Here is a 20,796-nt window from a genome sequence, read left to right as displayed (position 1 = left end):
GGTCTTGCAGGACAAGATTAATAGTGTTATTATGTGTAGAAAATTCTTTCAGGCATTTTTAGTACACGACGAAAGAACTGTTAGGAGAATTCCGAAGTGCATTAAAAAGATGTATGAAGTGTGGGGAAACCCCAAGGAGTAAGGCGCCACTTGTGGTAGAAGCTTCCTTTCTCACACTTGAAATATCTGTCACTGAGACATTCACTTTTCTACGAATTCTCCCCATATTTATATGATGGAAGGAAACATTGTCAATTGGTAGGAAACACCGCATTGGTATTGGGAGATTCAGGTCACGAAGGGGGAAAAGGATGGAATAGGTGGCAATTCACAAAGTTACTGTTACACTATACGGGAATAAGGTAGGTAGGGGAGAAGAAACAGAAAAAGGAAAGAGAGAACATAAGTAAGTGGTTAGATGAAAAAGAGGAAGGACAAATCAGAAAGACTGAGCCTTTGCTTCCTGAGTTACACCGTCTAAAAGACAGACTAGTTGTAGAAGTAAAACTTTTAAAAAACAAAAAAAACGTCCGTCTTTAAGAAATCCGCAGTCAACTCTAAAATCGTTGAAAAAGGACAAGATCTGTGTACAGTGAGGAATGTACTTGCATCGGTGGGGATGATTGAACCAAAAGATGATGCCATGATTATGGCATTATAAAAGGAAAAAACAGAAAGAAAGGAGGATGAAATTGAAAAAAAAAAAAAAAGTAAAAACCCCACCATATGCGCAGGCACCACAAACTTCCTCACGATACCCAGAAATAACAGTACTTCACTTTATGAAAAGATGGATAGACAAAAAGACTTCTGAAAACAGTGAGATAGAACAAATGCAGAAAACCTTGCTAAAAGAGCAACGAGGCGCTGCCAGAGAAAATGTGTCAGGAAAAAAAAAAAAAAAAAAAAACAGGCACTATCTGTCATAGCACCTCAGCTCCTGTCGCAGGACCCGACGTGGGCCACTTTGCGACAACAGCAGCAGACGAGAGGGGGTCAGAGGTGGTTTCAGGGGTCACTCACGCGGTGCAAACTCCATAAAATTCTTTGCATGTGGAAAAACTGGACACGTTACAAGTGTCTGTCGAGGCCCTGCTGGGCTCTTCTTTGCGGGAAGACAAAAAAGCCCATCAGCCTTGTTTCCAAACACGGACCTTACGCGTGTTGGTGAACATAACAACCACTCCACGACTGAAACTGTTAGCAGGACCAGCAAACCGCCTCGCGAGCTGGCATTGCCGATGCCTTCAGTGCATTGACGTGTGCTTGACACTCGGTGAAGTTAGGGCAAAAGACTCCTCGCTAGTATAGTGAACAGTATCTCCGCCTGTCATGTGGAAGACTGGGGTTCGATTCCCTGACGGGGAGTTGAGTTCATGATCTCGTTAGCTTTTGGTGGGGCTCTTATTTGCGGGAACACAAAAAAGCCCATCAGCCTTGTTTCTAAACAGGGACCATACGCGTGTTTGGCGAACATAACAACTGTTGCTCTCGTGCTATCTGTTAGCAGGACAAGCCAACCGCCTCGCGAGTTGGCATTGCCGATGCGGTCAGGTTCATTGACGTGTGCTTGACACTAAGTGAAGGGAGAGCAAAAGTCTCCTCGTTAGTATAGTGGACAGTATCTCCTCCTGTCTCGCGGAAGACTGGGTTTCGATTCCCTGACTGGGAGTTGAGTTCATGATCTCTTTAGCTTTTGGTAGGGCTCTTCTTTGCGGGAACACAAAAAAGCCCATCAGCCTTGTTTCCAAACACGGACCTTACGCGTGTTGGTGAACATAACAACCACTCCACGACTGAAACTGTTAGCAGGACCAGCAAAACCGCCTCGCACGCTGGCATTTCCGATGCGTTCATGTGCATTGACGTGCTTGACACAAGGTGAAGTTAGGGCAAAAGACTCCTCGTTAATATAGTGGACAGTATCTCCACCTGTCACGCGGAAGACCGGGGTTTGATTCCCTGAAGAGGAGTTGAGTTCATGTTGTTTTTAGCTTTTGGTGGGGCTCTTCTTTGCGGTAAAACAAAAAAGCCCATCAGCCTTGTTTCCTAACAGGGACCTTACACGTGTTTGGCAAACATAACAACCACTACACGACTGAAACTGTTGCTCTCATGCTATACGTTAGCAGGACCAGCAAACCGCCTCGCTGGCATTGCCGATGCATTCCGATACATTGACGTGTGCTTGACACTAGGTGAAGATAGGGCAAAAGACTCCTCGTTAGTATAGTGGACAGTATCTCCGCCTGTCTCGCGGAAGACCGGGTTTCGATTCCCTGACTGGGAGTTGAGTTCATGTGGTCTTTAGCTTTTGGTGGGGCTCTTCTTTGCGGGAAAACAAAAAAGCCCATCATTATGTTTCCAAACAGGGGCCTTACGCGTGTTTGGCGAACATAAAAACCACTTCACGACTGAAACTGGTGCTCTCATGCTATCAGTTAGCAGGACCAGCAAACCGCCTCGCGAGCTGGCATTGCCGATGCCTTCAGTGCATTGACTTGTGCTTGACACTAATTGAAGGGAGGCCAACAGACTCCTCGTTAGTATAGTGGACAGTATCTCTTCCTGTCACGCGGAAGACCGGGTTTCGATTCCCTGACTGGGAGTTGAGTTCATGTGGTCTTTAGCTTTTGGTGGGGCTCTTCTTTGCGGGAAAACAAAAAAGCCCATCATTATGTTTCCAAACAGGGGCCTTACGCGTGTTTGGCGAACATAAAAACCACTTCACGACTGAAACTGGTGCTCTCATGCTATCAGTTAGCAGGACCAGCAAACCGCCTCGCGAGCTGGCATTGCCGATGCCTTCAGTGCATTGACGTGTGCTTGACACTAAGTGAAGGGAGGGCAACAGACTCCTCGTTAGTATAGTGGACAGTATCTCCGCCTGTCACGCGGAAGACCGGGGTTCGATTCCCTGACGGGGAGTTGAATTCATGATCTCTTTAGCTTTTGGTGGGGGTCTTCTTTGCGGGAAAACAAAAAAACCCATCATTATGTTTCCAAACAGGGGCCTTACGCGTGTTTGGCGAACATAACAACCACTACACGACTGAAACTGGTGCTCTCATGCTATCCGTTAGCAGGACCAGCAAACCACCTCGCGAGCTGGCATTGCCGATGCCTTCAGTGCATTGACGTGTGCTTGACACTAGGTGAAGTTAGGTCAAAAGACTCCTTGTTAGTATAGTGGACAGTATCTCCGCCTGTCATGCGGAAAACCGGGGTTCGATTCCCTGACGGGGAGTTGAGTTCATGATCTCTTTAGCTTTTGGTGGGGCTCTTCTTTGCGGGAAAACAAAAAAGCCCATCATTATGTTTCCAAACAGGGGCATAACGTGTGTTTGGCGAACATAACAACCACTCCACGACTGAAACTGTGAGCAGGATCAGCAAAACCGCCTCGCACGCTGGCATTGCCGATGCATTCAGGTGCATTGACGTGTGCTTGACACTAAGTGAAGGGAGGGCAACAGACTCCTCGTTAGTATAGTGGACATTATCTCTGCCTGTCACGCGGAAGACCGGGTTTCGATTCCCTGACTGGGAGTTGAGTTTATGTGGTCTTTAGCTTTTGGTGGGGCTCTTCTTTGCGGGAAAACAAAAAAGCCCAACATTGTGTTTCCAAACAGGGGCCTTACGCGTGTTTGGCGAACATAAAAACCACTTCACGACTGAAACTGGTGCTCTCATGCTATCAGTTAGCAGGACCAGCAAACCGCCTCGCGAGCTGGCATTGCCGATGCCTTCAGTGCATTGACGTGTGCTTGACACTAAGTGAAGTGAGGGCAACAGACTCCTCGTTAGTATAGTGGACAGTATCTCCGCCTGTCATGCGGAAAACCGGGGTTCGATTCCCTGACGGGGAGTTGAGTTCATGATCTCTTTAGCTTTTGGTGGGGCTCTTCTTTGCGGGAAAACAAAAAAGCCCATCATTATGTTTCCAAACAGGGGCATTACGTGTGTTTGGCGAACATAACAACCACTCCACGACTGAAACTGTGAGCAGGATCAGCAAAACCGCCTCGCACGCTGGCATTGCCGATGCGTTCAGGTGCATTGACGTGCTTGACACAAGGTGAAGTTAGGGCAAAAGACTCCTCATTAATATAGTGGACAATATCTCCGTCTGTCACGCGTTTGATAATGGTCTAGGCATCGGGAAAAAAACAGCTCAAAAGAATTAGATATGGGACAGAGTAAAGTAGTGCTTAGGAGAGGAAGGAGGAAAGGTGAACAGAATAAGGAGGTAAAAACAAGCTCAAGCCTGTGAATGTGAATATTTACATTCATTCAAAGGGAAAGTGTATATAAGACGAGCGGGGGAGAGAGAGAGAGATACAAACATACAGCAACGATATAGCTAGATAGATAATGACACTTATTTATATATATACATGATGCCTACCTCTATGACGTTCAGGCAAGTAAACAATACAAGCTGTTTGTCCAAGAAGTCTCCCAAAAATCTGTCATTGTCTTTGAGTTCCTGGAGACGCTACATCCAGAATTGAGAATGATGCCTTCTCAAAATGGCCCACTGGGTTTCCATCCTCTGATTGTGATTGCTGGACCCAGAAATTAAGCAGTTACCGACGTGGCGATCCATATCCGTACTCCAGTGTCGGAATTTGCATCTTTGCCACTGTGACGTTTTCTGTCCCCGACTCTGCTCGAATTCTGGCAGGTGTCCCCATCCTTTTCTCAACTTCGGATATGGAATAACCAGCAATGATCTTGGGGTTGCTGTTTGTTGAATAGACATGGAACCAAACCATGAGCCTTGAAAAGCCATCAATCGCTCCATTGATGCAAAGACCAAAAGGCTTTAGTTTGTCGTACGAGTCAACATGCCACATACAATTTGGACCAGGGTTAACGTACGTACGTCGGGTCAAGCGGTTTCTCCGCCTTTGCGCAACACCACAGGGGTCTAAAAACAGATGTCTCGGGGTACTCTGGGTCACAACATACCCAGTTTGGATGCAGTGGAGATGGTGTAGTTTGTATCCGTGGAGCCTTCCTGCTAACCATCAAGGAGGCTACTCCGGACTTTCTGTCACCAACTTTCGCAAATCGGCTCAGTTTTTTCCCGAGTTACTCACCGGAGCGGCGTCCACAGTTTTCGGCGCATTGAGACGGAAACGGCGCCACAGAGGGAAGCGTGGCGGCATTCAGGTGAAACTCCACAAGAGAGGACACAGATTGGCGTTCCCGTCGATCCACCTCGCGAATGTACGCTCCCTACCCAACAAAATGGACGAGCTTCATCTTCTATTAAAGACCAGTCAAGACTTCGTACGTTCCGCGGCCATGTCCTTCACGGAGACCTGGCTTTGCGACGCTGTACTCGATGGCGCCGTCATGCTTCCCGGCTTCCACATTCATCGAGCGGACCACGACATGGAATCATCGGGGAAAACAAAGGGCGGCGGGACATGCCTCTATATCAACGAAAAATGGTGTACGGACGTCACGGAGCTCAGCACACACTGCAGCCCGCATTTGGCGTCGCTGTTTTTTGATCATTCATACTGGCTAGAGTCTACATTCCGCCTCAAGCTAACACGAACACCGCATTGATAACGCTCGCTGAACAAGTCAACGAAATTGAAAAAAAACACCCGGACTCACCCCTCATTATTCTCGGGGACTTTAACACAGCTAAACTCAACCACGAACTCCCTAAATACAAGCAGCACATCGACTGTCCTACCAGGGAAAATAATACTTTAGACCACTGCTACACTACGGTAAAAAACGCATAACGTGCTATACCTCGTGCAGCCCTGGGCTCGTCTGATCACTGCTTAATTCACTTAATACCGACGTAGAGGCAAGAACTTAAATGCGCGAAGCCCACAGTGAAAACAGTCAAAAAGTGGACCAATGAAGCCAAGATGGCAACTTCAAAGCTGTTTAGACTGTACAGACTGGAGTGTCTTTGAAAATTCAGCTGGCAGCCTGGATGAATATACAGACACTGTCACATCCAATATCAGTTTCTGTGAAGATGTGTGTGTACCAACAAAATCATTTCGCACATTCAACAACAACAAGCCGTGGTTCACTGCTAAACTTAAGCAGCTTCACCAAGCTAAGGAGGATGCATATCAGAGCGGGGACAGGGCCCTGTATAATCGAGCTAGAAACCAGCTGACGAAAGAAATTAACATTGCAAAGAGCAACTATGCAGCAAAGTTGGAAAAACAGTTTAGCGCAAACGACTCTGGCATGCATTCCAATCGCTGACTAATTACAAGCGACGATCCCCCCAAGCTGAGAACAATAGCACACTAGCAAACGACTTGAATACCTTCTACTGCAGATTTGAAAAGGACAGTTTCACACCCCACACCCACCCGGCCGCACCCCCGACCACAATCACACCTCTGACTTCTGCGTTAACCATCCATGAACAGGATGTGAGACGCATCTTCAAACAACAAAAGATTAACAAAGCGGCAGGCCCGGACCATGTGTCCCCATCCTGCCTCAAAGTCTGCGCGGACCAGCTCGCTCCAGTTTTCACTCAGATCTTCAATAGATCTCTGGAACTGTGCAAAGTATCATCCTGTTTCAAACACGCCACCATCATTCCAGTCCCCAAGAAACCTGCAATCTCGGGTCTGAATGACTACAAGCCTGTCGCTTTGACATCTGTGGTCATGAAGTCCTTTGAACGTCTCGTGCTGGACCACCTCAAGAGTGTCACAGGTACCCTGCTTGACCCCCTGCAGTTTGCCTACCAAGCGAACAGGTCTGCGGATGATGCAGTCAACATGGGACTGCACTTCATCCTAGAACACCTCGACAGTTCAGGGACCAACGCGAGGATCCTGTTCGTGGACTTCAGCTCAGCGTTCAACACCATCATCCCTGAACTCCTTTAATCCAAGCTTCTCCAGCTCAGTGTCTCACCTGCCATCTGCCAGTGGATTTACAGCTTTCTGACGGGCAGGACACAGCAGGTCAGGCTGGGGGAGGCCACCTCATCCAGACACAGCATCAGCACTGGGGCGCCCCAACGTTGTGTCCTCTCTCCGCTGCTCTTCTCTCTCTACATGAACGACTGCACCTCAGCGAACCCGACTGTCAAACTCCTGAAGTTTGCAGATGACACCACTGTCATCGGCCTCATCAAGGACGATGACGAGTCCGCATATCGACAGGAAGTGGAGCGGCTGGAGCTGTGGTGCGGCCGACACAACCTGGAGCTGAACACGCTCAAGACTGGAGAGATGATCGTGGACTTCAGGAGGCATCCTTCGCCACAGTTGCTCCTCACGTTGTCCAGCTGCCTTGTGTCAACCATCGAGACCTTTAAGTTCCTGGGAATTACAGTCTCTCAGGACCTGAAGTGGGCGACCAACATCAACTCCGTCCTCAAACAGGCCCAGCAGAGGACGTACTTCCTGCGGCTTCTGAGAAAGCCCGGCCTGCCACCGGAGCTGCTGAGACAGTTCTACACAGCGGTCATCGAATCAGTCCTGTGTTCTTCCATCACAGTCTGGTTTGGTGCTGCTACAAAAAAGAACAAACTCCGACTGCAACGGACAATCAAAACTGCTGAAAGGATTATCGGTACCCCCCTACCCACCATTGAGGACTTGCACGCTGCCAGAACTAAGACAAGGGCGTGCAAAGTCCTCTCGGACCCTCCGCACCCCGGTCACCAGCTCTTCCAGCTCCTTCCCTCAGGTAGGCGCTACCGATCAATGCAAACTAGAACTAGTAGACATTCCAACAGCTTCTTCCTTCTTGCGATCAATTTCTTAAACACCTGACCTACAATTCCATTACAACATGCTGGCAATTTTTTGACTTGAGTTTGTTGTCACATTTCTGTGGGGCCAATTATGTATTACTTGTGCACTCACTGTAGTTGTCTCGCCATGCTGCACTATTTGCATATACTGGCCACTCATGCCAGAGTAGCATCTGCTCCATTTGCACACTGATTGAGGAGTATCTGAAACATTTGCACAACCAACATTGTCCCAGATTATCGCACTACCGTCACTTTAAACCTCATACACTCCTTGAAGTCTCAGCGCCCTTTGCACATTGGTCATTGCACCGGACTATTCCAATCTTAGTCATTTGAACTGCTCTAAGTGCTAGAGGACTCTATATCTTTTTGCACAATTGTAAAAAAAATAAATAAACGTACCGGCATTACCAGATAACTAGCAACCCTTTACTGCTCAGTGACTGTTTTCTTTTTTTGTCAATGTCTTTCTGTCTCCAAAGTGTTCTGTAAATTGACTGTCTGTTGTCGCACGAGAGCGGCTCCAACTACCGGGGACAAATTCCTTGTTTTTTGGACATACTTGGCAAATAAAGATGATTCTGATTCTGATTCTGAGACGAGGTTCAAATGAAGCGCAAGCGACCCGACACTGAATAAACAGGTACTCGAAAGACAGAACATCAGATTAAAAAACAGGTATGCTTCTGACTGAGATACCCAAGGTCAAAGTCAGAAAGTGAGGTGCATCGATGAACATGTGTTGGGTGTTTTGAAGCGTTCAAGTGTCTGAGTGATATTTAGTGAACAACCTCTTAAAAAGGATGTCACCTGAGCAGGGACTTGAACCCTGGACCCTCAGATTAAAAGTCTGATGCTTTACCGACTGAGCTATCCAGGCTCTACATTAAATGATGCAGTGAGGTGAGGAGACGATGTTCAAATTAAACTCAAGCAAGAAATTTGACTGACTAAACAGGTACACAAAAGACAGAACATCAGATTAAAAGCCTAGTATGTGAATGACCGAGACACCCAAGGTCAAAGTCAGAAAGTGAGAGGTGCATCGATGAATATGTGGTGGGAGTTTTGAAGTGTTCAAGTGTCTGAGTCAAAGAACCTGCGTGGTATTTGGTGAACAACTGCTTAAGAATTATCTCACCTGAACAGGTAACTCGAACAGGGATTTAAACCCTGGACCCTCAGATTAAAAACCTAATGCTCAACTGACTGAGCTATCCAGGAGTTAGAGTAAATGAGGGAGTGAGCTGAGGAGACGAGGTTCAAATTAAGCGCAAGCGACACGACACTGACGAAACAGGTACTCGCAAGACAGAACATCAGATTAAAAGCCTGGTATGCAAATGACCGAGATACCCAAGGTCAAAGTGAGATTGTGTGGTCCATAGATGAACGCATGGGGTGTTTTGAAGTGTTCAAGTGTCTGAGTCAAAGTACCTGCGTGATATTGAGTGAAAAACCTCTTAAGAATTGTCACCTGAACAGAGACTTGAAACCTGGAACCTCAGATTAAAAGTCTGATGCTTTACCGACTGAGCTATTCAGGCTCTACAGTCACTGAGGGAGTGAGGTGAGGAGACGAGGTGCAAATTAAGCTCAAGCAAGAAATTTGACACTGACTAAACAGTGTCAAGTGGGCAGCCAAGCCACATAAAGCGATGGAACAGGTAGTAATTGGCTTATGTAGCTGGGTTCATATGATTGAGTTTAGCCCCAGTTTGCAATTCCTAGGTTAACCACCAGAGGTCACCAAACCAAATTTAGATTATGATTATGTGTCAGCCCCAGCTGCAATTCCTAGTTTAACCACCAGATGTCGCCAAACCAAAGTAGATTATGAGTCGCCACTTCAAGCAAAGTCTTCTTAAATGTCCTAATACCATTCAACCCCGTATCATGGTAAACAAACACATACTGGAGTCAACCACTTATAACCATTGTTTGATTTTATATCCTTGAGATGATTTTGATGTTCTCTTTGATGTTATAACTTGGATGTACAATTGGAAATCATTGATAAAAAGTACATCAGGCCTAGTAAAGCTGTTATACATTATTCTTACTTTTGTATTACTAAAGGGAAATGCTTTGAAACTGCTTTTGTGCAAGAACTGTAACCTGTGTGAAATTGTCTGTCTCAGACAAAATAACACATGATGTACTACATAAGAAAGAACGAACCTGTTGAACGCATGAGAGAATTGTATTCACATGAAAGTATATACATTTATTTGACATTTAACATATACTCATGTATTGCAGATTGCTTAGAGATTGACATAGTGTGATGAAATGTATTGGTTGAGTTCAAGACATATGATATGTGCTTGGAGTTGAATGTATTTACTAAAAAGAAGCCTATTTGGGTGAGCTAATAAGAGGTCAGGTCAGGATAACGCTGATAGTGAAAGTGGATGATGCTTCCACTCCGGTTACGTCAGGTCACTCTGAGGGGGAGAAAGGTACTTTCCACTCAGGTCAAGTCGGGACAGGCCAACAGCGGAAGGCGCATGTCGGGACATGAGGGGACATGTCGAGGCATGTTGCGAACAAAGGATTATTTTGGGAAAAGGGGAGGTCTGAGCCCGACCGAGGTTATAAAAGCCTCGTACGAAGGGAGCGCGGGGCTCTCTCATCTTCCAAAAAGGTGGGAGAGACACACGCTTTTTTCCTCTCGCAATGATCAGGGACAGGCTGGCAGGAGGACTTCTTCTTTGAATTTTCCTTTTTAATTGGGTAAGACTAAAAGAATATTATAATAAGGTAACTAATAGAACCGCCATTGACATTGCGTGGATAGGGAAGAGGGCTAGTCAGCTGTCCAGGGATTCTTATATTCCAATTTATCTTATTATTAATTGGCATCACGGCTCCGTAGGACTTGATCACTCCTTAAGGCTCACTCAAAAGGTAATACTTGTTTTATGATTTATTATTTTTAAACTACTTCTATTTCTTTTCAATTTTTGTTATTATTATTATTATTGATTATTCTATATTATAAACCCTTTCTGTCATATTATCATTTTAACCTTAAGTAATCACTGAAATAAATACCTTGCTTTAATTCTATTCTATCTTGTCATTCTTATAATGAGGAGTTGTCTCATTTTTATCACTCAACCTCCTATAAGTGATTGAACGTCGACGATATCAATAACACCGGGTCGTAACACCATCCCAAAAAGTAACTCATATATATCACTTCGGCTTAACACAAAAACAAATCCGTACGGTCCTAACTAGGATTTTTAAATTTACGAGGTCTTTAACAAGTGCAATCGATTTTGAAGGGATGAAACTGCTGTAAAAATGGAGTACTCACAATATTACCCTTTCACTCGGTGTGGTTACTCATCAAGGGGTGATAAGTGAGGGCAGATCGGATTGGCTCCGTAAAACTAAAGGCAGTTAGCACACCTAGGCGAACTCATCTCGACACCGGCTTAACAACTCCTCGTCTCCTTGCGCGTACGGCGTTGGTGCCGGGAAAGGAAAAAGGGGGGAGCTTGGCCCTTTAAACGGAGAGTCGGTCAGGACATTTCACCCGATTAGTCCTGCGGGTAAGCGAAATCTGACAGGTATTTCGGTCCTAGGTCTCCGCAATCATTTTTAAAATGGGCTACGGAGGCTTCTTCCAATTTTTCATTTAACTTCTTTTTCCCTTCTGGCGACAAATCGCTTCCTTGAATTTGTTGGGCCTTTACTGCTGAAATATCCACTGGTTTATACCACTCGTATTCTGGGGTTATCTTGGTAGGTCCAACCCTTACTGTTGCCAATTTCAACTTCTTCCATTGTTTTAACGCAGTTTGGCGTTTTTTCCTAGGCTTATTCAGCCCTTCTAAATCTCGTAATGTCAATAGGTTGTATGGTCCCAAAATCCACACAATTCCTTTCCAAATTCCAACTGGCATTTTTGTAATAGAACCATCAGCTACTCTCACTCTTAGGTGTCCAATTTTTCTCAATGTTTCACGAGTCATTGACACCTCGGCCCCGGTGTCCACCAAATAGGGTACTCCTTTCAATTTTGCATAGAGCTCGTCTCCTATCCGATAGACTCCTTCCAGGGTGACCCGTGCCTCGGTTTTCATCATTTCCTGGGCCCTCCTGAGGCGGCAGCTTTGCGAGCCTCAAGATGGGCCTTCCTTTCTTCTGGTGTCATTTTGAGAAATTCATCTATCGGTATATATGCTCCAAGTTCCTTCTTTTTCGCCGTTTGTTGTTGTCCTGCGTGGGAATTTGGTTTCTGACTTTCGTTTGTTCTTTGGGAAGATTGCGTCGCTCTCTGGGTTGACTGTTGATTATTCCCGCGCGAGCGGTAGTCAGTCGGTGCTGCGTTCCTTTTCTCGCTGTGGAATTTAGTCAGTCGATCCCATTGCTTAATGGAAGCTTCGATTTTTTCTGCTGTGCTGTCTGGTGCCATCTTCACAAAAGTAGCTTCGTTTACCATTTCTTTTACGATCATTCGCAGCGATTTAACATATCTGCTTGGAGCTATTACTTGACTTGTTTTATGCCACACATTCAATAGTGTGACTCCTTGCTTGAGTTGCTCCCTGGCTCTCATTATATGGGCCTCTTTGTCTTCATCTTCACAGTCTACCCATCTCTCATAGACCTGTTGTGATGTTTCATTGGGTCCAATGGGATTGGCAATTATATATTGCAGCCATATTTTCTTGGCTATTTCCCCTCCAGGGGCGTCTCTGACCATAGGCCACATCTCAATTAAATAATCTGTTTCTTTCTGATTTTTTGACCGGACCAATTCTTTCAAAGCCCTAAATTCTTGCATGTCTCTATCCGTGCTGTTTGGCTGATACATAGAGTTAGGTCCAACCGCTGTCATTCCTAGAGGTATTCCGTACTGAGAGGGCTGGTTTGCAGGGTTGACAGGGGCTGCCATTGCCCCGGCATCCATCTCTCAGTCTTCTTCAGCTCTTAATTCCATATGTGCTCTCTGATACACCGCTTGTTTAAGTTTCCTGAACAAAATATTATACATTACTGTCACGAAGCCTTCTCTGAAATTCTTGGTGAATTCCATATGTCCCACTAACGTATGATACGTGGGAGTTTGCAAAATGTTTGCTGCTTCTCCATAGGTGATTTTTACATTCAAAGTCATGTCTTCATCCATTTGCTCTCGCCAAACAAATGGATATGGATACTCTTTTTGTCCCGCTTCTGGTACGAAAGTCTTTCTCCCATCCTGAGTCTGGACAAATCCCAATTGTAGGTCTCTAGCAAGCCTGTCTGAGGCTTTGTATATGTTATATACCGGTTGTGGGTTTTTCTTCCCTTTATTTGTTGGTCTTGTGACTACCTTAGGAGGTCGGTCCTCAGGGTCCTTAGGAGCTGCGTCCGAAGTCAGCGAGTCCAAATCCTCTTCCCTTACCCCGGCCTCAGGTTCGACTCTGAGAGGTACACACACCCAGTCTTCATCTTCTCAGTCACCCTCGTTTCCACTTCCTACTTCGGGTACCATCGGTGGTCCAGCTAATTCTCTTACTTCGCCAGGTGATCGCCTCGGGTTTCTCCTTGGTTCAGGTAAAGGTGTCGGTGGAGGCAGTGCTCGATAGGAGTCACTTACCGATCTTGGAGTGGAGGTAGCCGGGCTGAAAGTCACTACTCCTCTCACAGGGCTTTTTCCTCCATTTCTCCGCTCATTTGGTTCCGCTGGTTCCTCGTCTTCTACTTCTGCTCCCGCTCTTGGTGATCCTGAGTCTTGTTCTACTCCTTCCTTCCTCCTTCTAGGTGACGGTATGGGGTAGCTCTCTATCTGTGGAGCTGGCTGAGGCGGGGTTTTGGGCTTAGCTCCGGGGTTTTGTTGCAGTTGTAACTGCTCACGGGATATTTGTAGCATCTGAGTCAATATTTCTTCTTTTGCTACATTTATCCTTTCTCCTCTCTGTTTTGGTGATATTACCACCACAAATTCAGCTCCTGAGGCTAAAGTTACTGGGGTCAATGCTCTCAGCTTAAAAGCCCCGACTGCCACTGTTTCAGCCACCTTCCATGACAATTTTTCTGACTTTATTCCGTTTACTTCAATTACGATTCGAGCGGCCCCACTTTCCAAAGCTCTGTCTATGCCTCTTTCTAGCGCTTCTGTCATTTGTTCCAAATATTGTGTTTGGTCTACTTCTGGCGTCCACTTCTCCCCAGGGTCATATAATAGGACGTATCTCCTCCACTGGTTATCACAACTGCTTTCGAGTCCGATTCTCTTCTTTGCAATTCTAGTTCCTTCTCTGTGATGTATTGTTCTCCTGCTGTAAGGTCTAAATCGGCCCAAAATGTTTTATTATAGGGTCTCAGTCTCTTACTTGTGAATATCACCAGGGCATCTCCGCAAATGTCCCAAGGGCTCCCTAGATAGTGGGACATGGTTATTCCATTTCCAGCTCTACATTTTTTGGTTTCCTTTGGCAAGGGTGGCAACGATTCTGTTCTAATAAGAGGAGTCATTTGCCATGTCAACCTTGCCTTTCTGTTTTGTTCCTCCTGGTCCTCTTCTGCTCGGGGAATAACAATCATGTCTAGATCCACATCTGATGAGTCTTCCTCGCTTAAGGTGTTAAGACCTGGTGCTTTCTTCGTTTCCGCAAGCATCTTTATTCTTTGAATGTAACATTGGTGTTCATGATATCTGGACACTGCCCTTGCCCTTTCACTGTCCACCAGTTTACATTTTATCTCTGTTGTATTCGCCAGCATTTTTACTATGGGGTCCAACCCAACGCAAGTGCTAACCAATTCAACTACATTGTATCTTTCCATCATCCTTATCCACCACTCCAACCATTGGGGAGCTTCTCTACGATTGTAGTCTTCTCCAGGGTGGTCTACTATTATTGTCATCACTCCAGTTCCTTCGGGCTTCTCTGCCTTAAACTGGCCTTGTCCCTTGATGGCTTTCTTCACCGTTGTCAGGAGTTCTAAGGGTTGTATGGATGGATTTTCCATTTCTACCATCCTCCTTACTCCGGGCGGCCATTCTTCTAAGCGGCCATTCTATATAGCACGAGTCTTATTGGTATTTCATGTTGTCCTAGAGGTCGGGTCTCCGATTCCACCACTGCCGCTCTTCCTTCTGAGGGGCCCGGGGGCTCGTCTTCTCCCGCATTCATAAACATCTTTCTTCTTAGCGTATTACTTGGCCGTGGGCCGCTACTGTTTAGCATATTAACCTGGCCGTAGCCCGCTTCTGTTTAGCGTATTAACTTGGCCGTAGCCCGCTTCTGTTGTAGGAGTGGAGCTGCCTATTTCAGATACCCCCCAGTAGCGCATAGGGTCATGGGCTCGTACTACAGCTCCTGGTTACTCAGCTCCGCTATTTTAGCGTCGCCTCTACACACTCAGAATAATCAGCCGTGAGCGTTTCACCTGGCCTCACTGACTAACATTCTTTACTAAACGATGGGATGGTTACTTACTGCGTTCAGGGACCCACTCTGTTAATGTGTGCTTCAGTTGAAATCCAGTCTCATTTGAAGAAAAGGAAAAATTAAATTTAATCCTCCTTCGAAGAAAAACTAAAGCAGTCTTTTTCGGTAGAAAAATCAAAATCAGTCCATCTTCTAAGAAAAATCAAAGTAATTCTTGTTGGTTGACAAAAATCAAAATGAGTCCACTTCCGAAGAAAAACTAAAGTAATTCTTGTTGGTAGAAATTTTTTTTTTAAATCAGGCCACTTTCAAAGAAAAACTAAAGTAATTCTTGTTGGTAGAAAAATAAAAATCAGTCCACTCTTCAAAGAAAAACTAAAGTAATTCTTGTTGGTAGAAAAATAAAAATCAGTCCACCTTCAAAGAAGACTAAAGTAATTCCTATTAGTAGAAAAATCAACATCAATCTACCTTCAAGAAAAACGAAAGTAATTCTTGTTGGTTAAAAAGTCAAAATCTGGCTAAAGTTGCAAAAAGGAAGGGCAAAGGAAAGGGGACTTCGGTAAGGGAATGCCGAAGTCGACTAACTGGGTTAAAGTGTCTCCTATTTTGGAAAAAGGGCGATAAATGTTAAGGGGTATGCCACAGTAGGACAATAGGGAATAAGGGAAATTAGTCAAAAATGGGGTATAAATAGAATTTATTCACCGCCTTACACCCCCCAAGCCAATGGTGTGGCTGAAAGGACCATTGGTTTGGCTAAAAATTGGCTAGGAAAAAATGCTAATGGGAAAGAATGGAGTGGAAAGTTCGTGGAATTGGTCAAAGACTTGAATGGGAGGAGCAGGACTGGAAGACCGTCCCCCTCAGAAGAATTGAATCAACGCCCCTTTGTCGCCCCTGACATTGGCAGAGTAAAAGAGGAGGCAAGTCCCCAGAGAGAGAAGTGCCCTTTACAAATAGGACAGCGAGTGTGGGTCAAGTCACATGGAGTATCCGACAAGCAAGCAGTAAAAACCAAATATGAAAATCCTGACATCGTAGAAGAAGTGTTGGACAAAAACACAGTGCGCCTCAAGGAGAGAGGGATCCAAGGGGTAGAGCAGCTGAAACCAATACCAGTCGATTCGGCTAGAAGTCGAAATAGAAACAAGATATGAGTACTGAAGAGGAAGAAGACGTTCCGCCTTTTGTCAAGTTGGCCATGATAAAAGGTGTTGTGGTCACACGGAGGACTACGAGTGGAGTAATGGCTGGAAGAGCATTTAAACTTTTGGAGAATGCTAAAAGAGGATATCATGTCCAAGGGGATGGAGAGTTTGTGTTGGCACCAAGTGAACCAAGGCTGTGTCGTCTGCGGGAAAACCGAATCGCAGGATAACAGAAGGCATGGAACTAGCCAGGATTGGACTGCCGGTTCCCCGACCTTGGAGGACTTGGGCCCAGCAAAGGTACTCGACGCTTACATATGCGCAAGTTGTAGAGTGAGAAAATTGCCCAGACTAAGGTTTTATGCCCAATGGGATTGGAACCCACAAGTAAATGAAGAACAGAGAAACTGTGAATGTTGGTGGAATGGAGCAATGTTACTATATTGTGACCACTGCTGGAGTAGGGTCCAGGAAGGAACATTGGTGTTAGCCGGTCAAGCCGAGGGATGGCAAGTAACCAAAGCAGAGACACCAATAAGCCAGTTGCCTCCCATTTTGACTCACCCTACAAGAATGGACATAAGCAAAGAAAGACTAGATTTGGGACTGCCGAGTCTACTCAACACCAATTGGCCAGGGTGGGCAGGAAACGAACGCCCCGCAAAATTAATGGAACAATCAATACCAGTAGCATCTAGGATGCAATTGGATCCCCGGTACACCTCGAGGATTGGAACACCATGGGAAGTGATAATAGGTAACATTTTAGCCAATGAACGAATCCCAATAACCCCCTTACCCAACGCTCCGCACGAGCGAGAAGTAGGAGAAAACGGCTTGTATACCTATCGAACGGTGTTGGACGAAGCCACCAAGAAGATGGAGTATGAAGAGAAAGTTGCTGCACTACAGATGAGTTCCAGCCGGAACAGCAGTAAAACATTGGGTCGAAGTCAGGGTTATGGTGGCCATGATACCTTATGAAGGAATATACTCCCTAGGAATGAAGTTGTCATTGAGAACAACTGTCAGAAGAGAGGAAAGAGATCAAAGTAATAGCCCTACAAGGGTCTCAAGTGTCTTGAATGAAAATACAAAATTATTGTCGCTAGGAGAAGCAGCGACAGGGGAATTAGATCACCCTACAAGGGTCTCAAGTATCGTGAGTGAAAATACGAAATTATTGTCGCTAGCAGAAGCAGCAACAGGAGAATTAGAGAAATGGGGAGAAGAGATTGAAATTGCTTTAGATGGCTCAGGCGATAGCGATGAAGAAGTTTTTAGGTTAAGGAGACGCATCGACATTAGGAGGGGAAGTACCATGTGCCCCTACCCTAACTGTACCGGTGAAGGGCACATACAGGCGGAAAGGAAATACCATTGGTCTCTGAGAGGATGTCCTAGCTATAATAAAAAATGGCCAAAGGTTTATGGGAGCTCAAAATGGAAGGGATTAAGAAGAGTAGTGAGCGCAAAGGAGTACGATTTAAACGATGACGAAGACTGGACGCCCGGAAGGGTCAGAAGGCATAGGCGACGACGGCCTACAGGGAAAAAAGCTTCCCCAGGGAAAGAGGCACAGGAACCAAAGGAAAGCCGCCGCATACAAACGATTGATAGTGGTGACAAAGAAGTTAAGGGATGACTCTCTCGTCTGTGGAATAGACCAATCGAAGAGTCATTATCCTCTTCAAAGGAGGATTAAAACCTAAGAGGGAAAATTAAGTGCGCGATTTAGAAGCCCGGGTGGTTACTTTGGAGACACAAAAAGGTTCAATATAAGAAGTATTGAAAAAGATATTGTTAGCAGTAGAAGAATTATACGATGAAGAATATATAATTAGATATAAGACAATTGAGCTATAAGGAACACCCCCTTTAGGGGGTGGAGCTAATGTGGGAGTAGAAGATATAGTGAGATTGAAGCAAGACTGAGAAATGTACAGTCTCACTCCGCACAACGAGGAAAGAGAGGAATGGATCAGTTGAATGCCCTGAGAGCTCGTACGACTGAATTGGAGACACAAGCATCGAACACAGCAGCTGCGTTAAGGCTCACATTAACAGCACTACAGGTAGTACGAAAAGAACAGGAGGAGATTACAGCTCTTGTGTTGCAGCAACAGGCAGCATTTAAAGAACAGAAAGCTCTTCTCGATCAATTGGAAGAATTCATACCCAGGACTACTGGAAGGTTGCTCGCTCTATCAGCCGATGTGACGTACTTGTCCCATAAGTTGGATAAGATAGAAGAAGAACAACGGGATTGCTAAAGAAGAATAATTGCCTGACAGGATGTCATGGACCTGACAGGTATTCAAGTTACTTGGGCTTGCCCCAGACCAAGGGCTGAGGAGGAGATTGAAGGCGAAAAACCAACTAATGGAATGGAAAAGGAACCAGGTGGAAAGATGGAAGGGGGGGATCTTCAGACAACTGACACCCCGCATTACGATACTCCTAACCCGCATTATGATACTCCTAAACCACATTATGATACTCCACAGCCGAGTACTTTGAAGGACCCCTTGTTACAACATCAAAAGGTAGGACAAAAAGTTCATACATATCGCAACTTAGAACAAGCGATAGAACTAAAGGAAAATGTATACGAGATACCAACGGGAAGGGAATCGGAGGAAACCCTGTATGAACAACCCAATCAAGATATAGAATGGGACCCATTCAGTCAAGATGGAATACCCCGTTATAACACACCACGGGCGTTCTGGCTCAAATATAGGAGAAGGATGAAGCGTATTGGGATCTTAGCGTGCGGCTGTATCATCATGTATGCCCTGGTGATGTTGCTGACGAACCTCAACACACGGATTGAAATCACACAGCAAGACCCTTTGGACTTGGTTACTATCCGACACGGAACAACCAAGATAGTTAATCAATCTTGCTGGAAAGTAAGTCAAGTACAGACGATGGAGAAGTGGAAACAGGATAATAAATCTGTCCCAGGCACAAGACAAAACACAATTGATGATTGTAATGAATCTCCTGAGAATAATTCAGAGACTGGGGAAGGGCAGAAGGAAGGAAAGAACATAGAAGCATGGCTGAAGAGATGCACTGAATACCCGGCGAAGTCCAAGAAGGTATGTTCAACACATGTTGTTCAAAGTGTTAAATGGAGTAAAGGAGGCTCTGCTGTCTGGTTGAATGTGGTGTGCTTGAACCAGAGTGAGTCGAGACTGGTTAAGAAAAATTGGCTCCAAATAGGGCACGCTGAACCAATGTGGTATACCAATGAACACTGCGCAAGCCTGCCTGACGGATCAGGAGGATATTGGATACCCAAGCCAGCCAACAAGGATATCATTTCCATAGCGAGGCACTTGAATCATACTTGTACCACTATGCACCCGAGATGGGAACCGTGCTGGAGCTGTTTAACTTTCACCTGTGCAAACCAAACATCTATGAACAACGACAGTCCAAAATCCTCCACTGTGGAACCAACAACGAAGGTAACTAACTCCGCTACCTTCTAATACCCAATCATCTAATAATGATGGCTGTCAGGAGTCCCTGGCCGTTGAACCAGCAGAGGTGGCACCGCCGCCTTCTGATGGCGATGACAGTGAGCAGCCCCTGGCCGTGGAACCAGCAGAGGTGGCACCGCCGCCTTCTGATGACGATGACAGTGAGCAATCCCTGGCCGTTGAACCAGCGGAGGTGGCATCGCTGCCTTCTAATGGCTATGACAGTTGGGAATCCTTGGCCGTTGAACCAGCGAAGGTAACACCGCCACCAGCTAGTAACGATGGCAGTCGGGTATCCCTAGCTGTTGAACCAATGAAGGTAACAACGCTACCTTATAGAAATAGTTTGGAAGGTAAAATAATAAAAAAGCCTCCGCGGAAGCGACGCTCCACGGAAGATAGATTTAAAGAGTGCCAAAAGAAGTTGATGAAAGGAACTCCTTCTCTACACCCCCGTCTATGGAATACTGGTAGAAAAAGTGACAGTACCTACCATTTCCATATATTGACCTATAAAGGAATAGATGTACAGAATAAATATGTTGCACCTGAGATTACTAGCCTGTTTTTCCAGCCTAAGGGTTCCCTACCATACCTAGGACCCGAAGTGAACCACGAACCCTGGCTAAACAAATCCTTGACATGGATAAGACCAGTACGTTCGTCCAGATGGATTTCTGAGAAGAAGGGGTCATCGTATGAGTTGGCAATGCAAGGAACGCGCTGGTATTATCAACGACTTCCTACCCCGACGGATTTGCTCACCGTGCCCGTCGGTGATTTCCACAAACTGGATCAATGTGTAGTTTTAAAAATATTTGACCAACTTCATGGAAAAGACTGGACGAAGGGCACCTCGCCTTGATGTCCTTTGGAAGAAGGTATAGGAGCACTTTCTACCAAGTGGATTTACAATTGTACAGGCCTGAAAAAGAACGAAACGGTCAAAGGAATTTTGCAAGCATGGAAAGAATACCACAAGA

The 20,796-nt window shown here is 45.6% G+C and overlaps 4 non-coding genes across 4 annotated transcripts; 2 read left to right on the top strand and 2 right to left on the bottom strand.

The window, feature by feature from the left end:
- Nucleotides 1–2,856: 2,856 nt before the first annotated feature.
- On the top strand, nt 2,857–2,928 carry trnad-guc (transfer RNA aspartic acid (anticodon GUC)). The gene has a single exon. It is a non-coding gene; the product is annotated as a tRNA-Asp (tRNA).
- An 869-nt stretch (nt 2,929–3,797) lies between these two features.
- Nucleotides 3,798–3,869, top strand: trnad-guc (transfer RNA aspartic acid (anticodon GUC)). Its single transcript has one exon. It is a non-coding gene; the product is annotated as a tRNA-Asp (tRNA).
- A 4,709-nt stretch (nt 3,870–8,578) lies between these two features.
- trnak-uuu (transfer RNA lysine (anticodon UUU)) lies at nt 8,579–8,651 on the bottom strand. The gene has a single exon. It is a non-coding gene; the product is annotated as a tRNA-Lys (tRNA).
- Nucleotides 8,652–9,245: 594 nt separating this feature from the next.
- Nucleotides 9,246–9,318, bottom strand: trnak-uuu (transfer RNA lysine (anticodon UUU)). The gene has a single exon. It is a non-coding gene; the product is annotated as a tRNA-Lys (tRNA).
- Between the last annotated feature and the right edge of the window lie 11,478 nt (nt 9,319–20,796).

The sequence above is a fragment of the Phyllopteryx taeniolatus genome, unplaced genomic scaffold, assembly GCF_024500385.1.
Source record: "Phyllopteryx taeniolatus isolate TA_2022b unplaced genomic scaffold, UOR_Ptae_1.2 contig_46, whole genome shotgun sequence".
Taxonomy (NCBI): Eukaryota; Metazoa; Chordata; class Actinopteri; order Syngnathiformes; family Syngnathidae; genus Phyllopteryx; species Phyllopteryx taeniolatus.
The sequence above is the reverse complement of the archived record's forward strand: the minus strand, read 5'-3'. Positions and strand labels throughout refer to the sequence as shown.